At 30.9% G+C, this 10,893-nt stretch overlaps 1 protein-coding gene across 1 annotated transcript in view; it reads right to left on the bottom strand.

The window, feature by feature from the left end:
* Positions 1 to 8,596: 8,596 nt before the first annotated feature.
* The window catches only part of LOC118180880 (lithostathine-like), a 35,754-nt gene continuing 33,457 nt past the window's right edge, over positions 8,597 to 10,893 (bottom strand). Inside the window, exon 8 of the mRNA XM_035349941.2 lies at positions 8,597 to 9,009. The gene's annotated coding sequence lies outside the window, so the exon portion shown is untranslated. The remainder of the gene's footprint in view (positions 9,010 to 10,893) is intronic.

The raw sequence follows: 10,893 nt of genomic DNA, 5'->3' as shown, positions 1-10,893 counted from the left end.
TGAGTGCGAAGAATATGATATTTAATTGATAAAAGTAACACAAAAAATGTTAAAAAAAGCGCCCCTTTAGACTTAATTTAAAATCTGAATCCCATCAGGTTTTTTTTTTTTTTTTTTTAGTCCAAAGGGATTTCAGTCCCGAAGGACTATTGCTTTCGTTTTGGCATTTTGCGTCGGACTCATAAACGTCGGTTCACTTTTCAAACTGTTGCCACAAAATGTTAGAGTCCTGCATTATATTTGAAGAAATTAAATAATGAAAAATCTGCATAAATGATTGTCTATTTCTCGCATTGTGATAAAACAATGGTACATAGAGCCATCGAATTTTGAATGACGAAATCCTACTGCGAATATGGGCATCTGAAATTGTTTTATTATAGATTTTATATTTTGTAAAACTTTAACGAATTTTTGATTTACAAACTCAATGCTTTAAAAGCGAGAAATGGCAACGTTATATATATAAAAAAAATACTTTTATCTCCAGCTCGCGAGACTGTGTGTATCGGAAATTCTAAAGATATGCTTAATTTAACATTATTTTGCGATATTGCTCTTGAACTGAATTTTATGGTTTAAGTGCAAAGAACATGATATTTAATAAATAAAGGTAACACTCAAAACGTTAAAAAAACGCCCCTTTGGACGTAATTTAGAATCTGAAAAATTTCAGATTTTTTTTTATCAAATTTTATTTTCTTTTTTTTTTCTTTTTTGGATAAAGTTGTTCTACAGAGTAAAACTGTGCAGTTTTTAAATTTAATATTTGGTGTTCCCGTTAGGCATTTTTCCGGTACATTTAAAAACCAGACGAAGGCTGGCCGCCTAGCGGCTAGTTATTTATAAAGTAATCCTTAAATTATTTGCAAAATGCGATATTTTTTATTATTTTTACCTTTTAATTTAAACGCTCTTATAAAATAATTTCTCTTTCTAAACACAAATATAAAAGAATGAAGAAAATACTACAATCCTTTATAAGCGTACTTTTCGTTAATAGTGTTCTTTTTGTTTTAGCCTTAATTATTACAATGGTAAATACAAAATGATACAGCATGAATGGAAGTTAACTATTACAATTCCCTAGAATTCTTATAGCTGATTAAGATTATCCGACGTTCCTTTCATTCACAGAAGGGTTTTATTAAATAACCATCTAAGGCTGTCGACCCTTTGGATTTGTTGACGAAGAAGCATAGGTTACTTATCTAATCGTGTTACGTTACTTTGTTGGGGAATGATATGTAAAATGGATATCATTATTATTCATTTTTTATTCCAACAAATACTATTGTTTCAGAAATTCTTTATTTATTCAAACAATAGCGATGGCAATCTTTTAGGTGAAATAAAAGAGGTAGTTTGGCCACGTGTGTGCGATTTCGGGGCCATCATGTACGATCAAAGCTAAAAAAACAATAAATAAAGCGATGGATATGCAGATAGATTCCACAACAATAATGAGTTCCTCACGGTTTTTTCACGTGCTTGTGTCAAATGTCAACATCAGAAACTGACAGGATACCTGGCATCAGCTCAGCAAGTGTATCCACGTTTCAAGAACAATTCAGGCGACAGGAAGGGGTAAAACGTACCTCGCGTTTGTTGACAAGAAGACGGAAATGCACATGCATAAATTTGTTTGAAATGTAAGCAAAAACAAAACAATTATCGTGCCGGCTTGTTGGGTGGAAATTTTATATAGTTTCGTCTTCTTTGGTAACATAAACTAGCATCAAACTTCTAACAGACTTATAACCAATTATCGCTTAAAACAAGAACTACACAATCTTGAAAGAATTTAAAGAAACCTCTTTATTAAATCAGAACTTTAATATGAACGCGCGGCTGGTACTTAACCAAACAACTACCGCATGCTTGCGTGCTACCGCAACTTCTAGCATGCTTGCGTGGTACGGTAACACACTCAGGCCGTACTCGAGAGATCCAGGTTCGAGTTCCGGCGAGGACACTGAATATTGTTTACGTCTGCTGCTTAAAACCAACACTATTATTAATCCAGAAAAAGTTTAATATACTTTTATTTAAATCAAAGATTATGGACAAACTAAAATTAATGTAATTAACAAAATGGCAAGCAAATAGCAAGCAAATAGCCAAATGGCAAGCAAATAGCTTTGAAGAAAATTGGCGTAACCGTAACCAACTCGAATGGCAAGAATAACTCAACATCGCTGAATTCTTATCGAGAGACTCAGTTAGCAACGTGGCCTTGAAGCATGCAGAACACGCTCTGATTCCACAGTCCGAAATCTGTCATTTAAATACTTCCTTTTTCTTAATTTTAATATGGCACTGGTTGTAAATTTACATTCTGGCAGGGAAATGAAACGAGGCTTTATAGGAGAGTAACGTAACTTAGTGAAAATTAGGATATTCTTTACAAACTGAACGATTTCATAACTAGGAATGGCAACACTGTACGGAAAAACATTTCTAACTACAGCTCGCGAGAGTATGTATCAGAAATTCTAATGATATGCTCTTTTTAAATATTTTGTAATATTGCTGTTGAATTAAACTTTATGGTTTTAGTGCTAAGAACGTGATATTTAATAAATAAAGGTATCACGCGAAACGTTGAAAAACGCCCCTTTGGACGTAATATAAAATCTGAAAGCTTTCAGATTTTTTTATTTTCAATCGTTTCTCAGTTCATCATATCAGTGTTCAGTTGGCTTGTGAAAATGGACTCACAAAATCTTTTTTATTTATATGTATGTGAAAAAAAAATGTGAGATGCCTCTCTATAAAATATTGAAATAAAATAAATATATTCTATAAAATATTATATATAATTGAGAGGAAATAAATACGGGGCTGTCTACTTGAGTAATGTTGTTTCTTGTTTAGTGTTTTGTGAATGGGGATTATATTAGGTCGAATACTATAATAATTATATTGCTCACAGCCACAAATGATACGCTCGCATTTCATTGCATGTTAAGTACGAGACTTTAACCTCTGATTATATTTTTACATTTCTTCTTCTTCAAAACAGCGTATTTCAGGAATTTATTCCCTAATTTACACTCGATAGCGAAAATATTTTCTCCTTATTAGAAAACATAATCCAAGGCTACTGTACAGAAATAGAATTATGCTTAATATCTGTCTCAATACATTCTGTTCCTATGAAAAAAGTAACTAGATAGATCTCAACGTTATAAACACTAGAAATCGCTTCATAACGCAAATTTCATGTTCTGGCAAAAAAACAAAAATATCTAAAAAATTTCAGATTTTACATAACGCTCAAACTGCAGACACACACACATTTCGAAAGCATTTTGGCTAACGGCACATTGTGCTAAAAATATTTAAAAAGTGCATATCTTTAGAAATTCCGATACACAGTCTTGCGCGCTGGGGATAAACAGTTTTCTTTTTGCCTACAGCGTTGCTATTGCTCACTTTGAAATCGCTGAGTTTGTTAATCAAAAATACATAAAAGTTTCACAAAATATACAATATACAATAAAACAAATTCGAAATCCGAAATTCGGACTTCCAGGTTCCTATGTTTGAGTGGAGGTCTATGTTATTCAGAATTTGTTTACCCTAGGCACTGTTTTATTTCACTATGCGAGAAACATAAATAGAGTCATGTAGTTTCTTCATTGCTTAGTTTCTTTAAATGCAATAAAGGGCGCTAATATTTGGCGCAACAATTTGAAAAATGAAACTCACATTTAAGGTAATTCGACGCAAAATGCCATTTCGAGATTAATAGTCCTTCTAGGCTAACACCCATTAAAACAATTGTTAGCTCTGTACTTGAGTGAACTATTTGTTGCGAATTTCATGCATAACCAATGTATAGAAAAAATATTTCACAGCTATTTTTTGAATAATTAAGTCTTTCTTTATTAAAAAAGAAATGTCACCAAATGGCTTTAAATTCTTACAGAATAATATGATAGCACATTTATTTCTTTATTCTTTGGTATTTCTATTTTGAAACGCTCGTTTCAATAATGTGATTTTATGTCCTGTGCCTTGTACTGTCTACAAATTGACTCTTAAAATATCCTAACTATTTGGCTTAAAGCTGATTTAGGTGTTAAAATAGAAATCTGGATACAGAGATAAAATTTCAATTTTTTTAATATTCCTTCATTCTTTAATATTACGGCTTTAATTTCACTGAAATTTCGCTGTTAATATATAGGTTATTTCCTAGCGTTAGGAACGAATGTCTGAATAAGCAAATAAAAACGTAACCTCTCCCGACAATTTTCATGTTATGGTTCTAGTAAATAATACTTATAAAGTAAACTTTTTTCTATTATAAGTAATATATGCATGGAAGGTTTTTTTTTTTTTTTTTTTTTTTTTTTTTTTTTTAGTCCAAAGGGATTTGAATCCCGAAGGACTATTAGTTTCGTTTTGGCATTTTGCGTCGGACTCATAAATGTCGGTTCACTTTTCAAACTGTTGCCACAAAATGTTAGAGTCCTGCATTATATTTGAAGAAATTAAATAATGAAAAATCTGCATAAATGTATGTATATTTCTCGTATTGTGATAAAACAACGGTACATAGAGTCATTGAATTTTGAATAACATAATCCTCCAACGAATATGAGCATGTGGAAGACCAAATTTGAAATTTGAAATTTGTTTTTTGATCGATTTCCTATTTTTTAAAACTTTGACGAATTTTTGATTAACAAACTCAAGGATTTCAAAGCGAACAATGGCAACGTTGTGCAGAAAAAACATTTTTATCTCCAGCGCGTGAGTCTCTGTATCGGAAATTCTAAAGATATGCTCGTTTTAAAACTATTTTGCGATATTGCTGTTGCACTGGATCTTATGGTTTAAATGCGAGGAACATGATATTTAATAAAGAAAGGTAACACACAAAATGTTAAAAAACGCCCCTTTGGACGTAATTTAAAATCTGAGATTTTGTTTTTATTCTTTTTTTTTTTTTTTTTAATTTTTTTTTTTTTAATTCCTGTCCTTTGGGTGAAACTCAATTACTATGGAAAGGTTATTCCCTACCTATTCAAAGTACTTAATTGATCTGGCTTTACTACTCGTAGTATAAAAATGAAAGAAAGAAAAAGGAAAAGAAAAAAAAATCTGAAAACTTTCAGATTTTATATTACACACAAAGGAGCTTTTTTTAACGTTTTGTGTGTTAGCTTTATTTATTAAATATCATGTTCTTCCCACTTAAACCATAAAATTAAGTTCAACAGCAATATCACAAAATATTTAAAAGAGCATATCATTAGAATTTCCGATACAGACTCGCGCGCTAAATATGAAACAGTTTCTTTTTTCGTACAGTGTTGCCATTGCTCGCTTTGAAATCGTTGAGTTTGTTAATTAAAAACTCATAAATACTTTACAAAATAGAGACAAATAATAAAACTAATTCCAAATTTGGGCTTTCAGATGCCTTTATTCGGGTGAAGACGTACGTTATTCAAAATTCGATGGCTCTAGGTACCTTTGTTTTATCACAATGCAAGAAACATACATACATTTATGCAATTCTTCATTATTTAATTTCTTTAAATATAATACAGGGCTCTAATATTTGGTGGCAACAATTTAAAAAGTGATTCGCCGTTTATCGTGAATCAACGCAAAATAGCAAAACGAAATTAATATCCCTTCTGGGCAAGTTGCCCTAGTTATATCTAATCTGTATATAGAACTAAACTTTTTTGTTGAAGAATTTAAAGCACATTTATGTTGAAGAATTTTTTTTATTAAAAAAGAAATCTTTTTTGATTAATAGAGCTTTTAAATGCAAGTGTGTACAAATTGCTTACTCTAGCTTTGGAATCAAATGTATAAATTTATTCGTTTGTTTAATAATGTGAAACAAAAGTTAGGGGAATAAACTATAGGTTACTTCAGAATTAAATTACATTTTTGCGTTTAATAAATATTATTCAATTCTTCAAACTTTAAAATTTCAAATTGTTTATTCCTCAGAATTTTAAAATTTAAATCGATATACTGAATAGAATAGCTGCCAAATTAATTTTCAGAGAAAAAAAATCTATGATCGCACACGCGTAAATTTTAAACAATGGGTCACTTCCGTGCGTAAGCCAACGGAATCGTATTTTGTAAAAAAAAAAATTGGCAGTTCCTTTTTTTCAGTAATAATACGTTTGAGTTCTTAAATGTAACAAAACTTGGTTGAAAACTTGGTGTTACAGTCCGATCGGAGTTCTACAAAAGATCTGGATAGGAAAAGTCATTGTTAAGACAAAGCTGTTTGAAACGTATTGTTCTACTATAATTTCTTGAATCAAGAGGTGTCATTTGGAACTAGATTTAAAGCCTATCGGTTTACGTGACGATCAGTTAGATGATTATTGCGGAACTCAGGTATTAGGAATAGAAAACGTGATGGAATTCTCTTTTGAAGTGATACAAAAGAATTTTCAATGCAACATTCTTCCCGAAAAGAGATAATAAAAGTCTGAAGTAGTAATGATATTACACAACTAAAGATTTTGCGAACGTATTTGCTGTAGATGATAACAGTAATATTAATTTTAGGTCTGAACAATTTCATAGCCAATTAAAAATGCCCGGAAGGCTCAGTTGGATCCTTAGTAATAAATAATAACAGAAACATGATCTTAACATGACAATCTAACCTCAAAATGGGTCCTATTCCCGTAATAACGAAGTTATGACTTCTTAATTGAAGAATAAAAATATGCAGAAGTAAAAACGATAATTGAATAGCAGATACTGGTAAAACTGTAAACGGCAAACTTCAAAACTACTTAAAATTATTTTTGGTTGCTGGAAACTACATCTTTACATTTCTCCATCTAAAATGTGAGTGAGAATGTAAACATAATATCGTAATATCATATTATATTTCTCTTGCGTTTTAGTAGCAACAGGTCCATTTCTTAATATTTTTGATTAAAAAAAATAAAGATTACATTTTTTTAAGTCCAAAGGGGAAATTTGCCCAGAAGGACTATAAATTTCGTTTTAGCATTTTGCGTCGATTCACTACAAGCGTTGTTTCACTTTTCAAATTGTTGTCGCTAAATATTATCGCCCTGTATTATATTCAAAGAAATTAAACAATGAAGAATCTGCATTAATGTATGTTATTCTTTCCCCACTGTGATAAAACAACGACAGCTAAAGGCATCAAATTTTAAATAACCTAATCCTCCTACAAATATTGGCATTTGGAAACGCAAATTTGAAATTTGGAATTTGCTTTATTTTTGATTTCATATTTTGTGAATCGTTAACGAATTTTGATTAACAAACTCAAAGATTTCAAAGTAAGCAGTGGCAACATTGGGCAGAAAAAGCATTTTTATCTGGAATGGCAACACTGTATGGAAAAAAAAAAAATCTTTTTATCTCCAGCGCGAGAGAACTGTATTGGAAAATTCTAAAGATATGTCTATTTTAAAATTATTTTGCAATATTGCTCTTAAACTGAATTTTATGGTTTAAGTACTAAGAACATGAAATTTAATATCTAAAGGTAACTCACAAAACGTTAAAGAAAACGTTCCTTTGGGCGTAATCTAAAATATGAAAGCTTTCATTTTTTTTAAAAATTATTTTGGCTTATTTAAATATTTGCTTCTTTTTTGCCCAAAGAAATTTGAACTCTGAATTCTCTCATTGCTCCGTTTTTTATTTTTTGCTTTATTTAGAACTTTCTCTTTAATGCATAACATAGTATAAATATTTTTATACTGAATTAGCTGTTACCCGGCATGCATAGCAATGTTACTTGAAGGAAAGGAAGTGATTTACGTTTTATTTCTCTTTATTAATGCTTTTGGATAAACAATATTTTTTGTTTTTCCGTCTGATACATACACGAATAAATCGGAAGGTTTTCTGACGCGTGAGCAGGCCACATACAGCTTCCCAGGTGAAAAGCATTGATTTTCCAAATTTAGTCCCCAAACTTGTTTCATACGAACGGGCTTTCGCCTCTCGTTGCTCGTTTGTTTCAGAATTTGATGCCCTTTTCTTTCGTGCTTAAGGTGTAGATCGAGTGATCTATTTTCATTTTGATGGCATAATTGATTTCACAACGAAAGTAATGTTTTGTGACGACTATGATAAATTCACTTTCAGAAGCAAAGAAAATGCGCGTAATACAATAACACGCATATTAATAAGTGAAAAATTAAATATTATACACTCAGACGAACGATAGCACACATATTTTAATTCGGGTAGTGACAACACGTTTTCTTAAATAACCGAATTTGTTTATTAAATTCAAGACAAGATAACATTTTTTCTTTTTCTCGAGTGGCAACGATTTTTTTTTATATCGCCGAATTTTCTCTTTGAATTTGAAACATATATATCTTACACTTTGCGAAGCTGAATGCAAAACTTTTAAATCGCCGGTTTTTTAATCAAAAGTTCATTAAATTAGCGTAAAATATGCGTATGTAAAGAGTGCGGACACTATAGGCTGGTTTTTGAGAAGTCTTATGTAGGCATTGACCTTCGTCTTGTTTTAAAGGTCGAGTGTTGCAAGTTTCATAAAGATCGAAATTAAACTGTAGAATTATATAAAAGACAAACAAACTAATAAACAAGCATTTTTATTTATATCTATATATATTTATATAAACTTAAAACTTACAAATACACACAGTTCTTGTAATTATTATAGATTGTTTAAATTCTACATGCTAGCTTGAGAAAAAATGTTTCATGCAGTTTTTGAAGAATTTCGAAAGTTGAATACGAGCGTTATAAATTTAAACCAAAAACAATTTCGCTTAGTTAAATTTTTCAAATTATTTCAGATTAGATAAAAAGTTTAATTTCAGATCATGTATTAAAATATTTCAAAAGTAAACGTTACAGCTCACAGAATTTAAGCCTTACTAAAATACAAAATTATCTGATATGATTTTTTCATTTAGAATCTTAAGTAGCATCTAAGGACTCTTCTGAGATACGCTCTAAGGAGAAGATAATTTACGTTTGATATATCTGAAAAAGAATAAAAAATTATAAATACAATATATTACTAGCAGTGAAATGTATTTAAAATACAAGAACAATAACTAAATGATAAATTTGAGATTTCCTTAAAACGTAACAAATAAGTGATGGCTGGTCAGGGTTGCATTTGGAGAAGAATCAGAAAAAACACGCGAATAAAAAACATGAAACTCATCCAAAAATATATGATAAATTATTAATATGCACTGCTTTTAAAAAAATAAACTACTTTAAGTGAATTTTAATCTTCAATCCACAGGCAGTTTTTCAAATGTTTTGCTTTCAAATACGAGTAGTTACATTAACACCTTCTAAAATATTTTCTTCTGCTGATCTATGTAAGTAAAAATGATTTTAGTTGCACCTGTATGAATTTATTAAATTTAAACTGGTGATTCATTAAACTGGTGACTTAGGACTGAAAACTTTGAAACATCATTGCTAGCTTTGAAAAAAAAAAACTCATGTAGATTTATTCACTCATTTATATTCTATGTCTATCGTTTTAGGCTCTTAAATGTCTAAACTAAGATAAATATTTTTAAACTTGGTATAAAATTTTTGCTTAATATTAAGCCTTATAAGGAAATCAAAGTTAAAGATACAAATCATTGAAATGACGGAAAATTTCTAGTTAATGAGTAAAATGTTGAGTTCTTTTCAATGGGAAATAACCGGAGCTACTTGCTAAGATTCCGTCTGCGACGTCTTAAACTGCGATAAATGTTTTTATCTACTTGGAATGCAGATAAAAAAAAGTGAATTAAAGATGTAGTATAAATTTAAGAAAAATACATGTATTTGCCATTTAAGCAATATTTATTTTTTAGTTCCTTCTACTAGCAGCAGAAAGTAACATAAAAGCAATAGGTAGATTATCTGGGCTCAACACCTGACACGAACGTTCATGAAATTTTGCAGCCTGCTAAAGTGTACACATAATAAAGGTTAGGTTAGGTTATTTAATTACGGCAAAGCCTCGAGGGCTATCTACCTAAGGGAAGGGATACCTTCGTGGAGGACTTTCTAAGAGAAACTGGCTCGTATACACGTTACACATGGGGAAAACCACGAAAACACCCATGCAGCCAGCCCGTTCGCGGGATTCAAACCTCGGACCGAACTACCAGTGTTCAGCAACTTTACCGCTCGGCCGCTGCAAGCATAATACAGAAAATCTATTGTGGACACCACATAACATCCTTTTATAGATTATTAATTTACACAAATTTTTCCTGGACTTAAATTTATTCCCTTGAATTTCGTTAGAGATGTATTTCTCATTCAATCCATTCAGGTCCCACTTCGCGGCCAGGTAGAAATACATAAAAACTCAAAACATCCTGATTAAAACATTTAAAATACAGAAAAACGTAAAACTAATTAAAATACTGTTGAAAACAGTTAGAAAAATTTTACAATTAAAATTAAAGTTTCTACCGAAAAACAAGCAATTCGACCAGCGGGCAGGAAGACAAAATTTTAGGTGCACAATATTGAAAGTTAACTATTGGTCCCACTGGGTAAAAAGGCACTGAAATTTATTCCCCAACTTACTCAATTCACTATTCTACGATTATTGCATGAAGATTAATTGAAGTGTAAAAACCTTAATCGGAACATAAGAACAACATGATTAAAGCAAAAAATGCCAATTTACCAACCTATAAGAATAAAAACCTTCTCTAACCGAACCAGGTAACAGAGTGGGAATATACTATATATTTACATACGTTTGGTGCGGTCGACTGAAACGGAAACGGGAGGGGCACAACTAGATGTTATACCAGTTCCGTATACAAATTTTCAACGATCTACTGCCACTTGTTTGTGAGTTATGAGAGATGCATACGTACAGACGCCAGGCAAAAA

This window comes from Stegodyphus dumicola, chromosome 3 (genome assembly GCF_044657685.1).
Source record: "Stegodyphus dumicola isolate Sdum_Otavi_A_Nest chromosome 3, ASM4465768v1".
Taxonomy (NCBI): domain Eukaryota; kingdom Metazoa; phylum Arthropoda; class Arachnida; order Araneae; family Eresidae; genus Stegodyphus; species Stegodyphus dumicola.
This window is presented reverse-complemented; position numbering and strand designations above follow the sequence as displayed.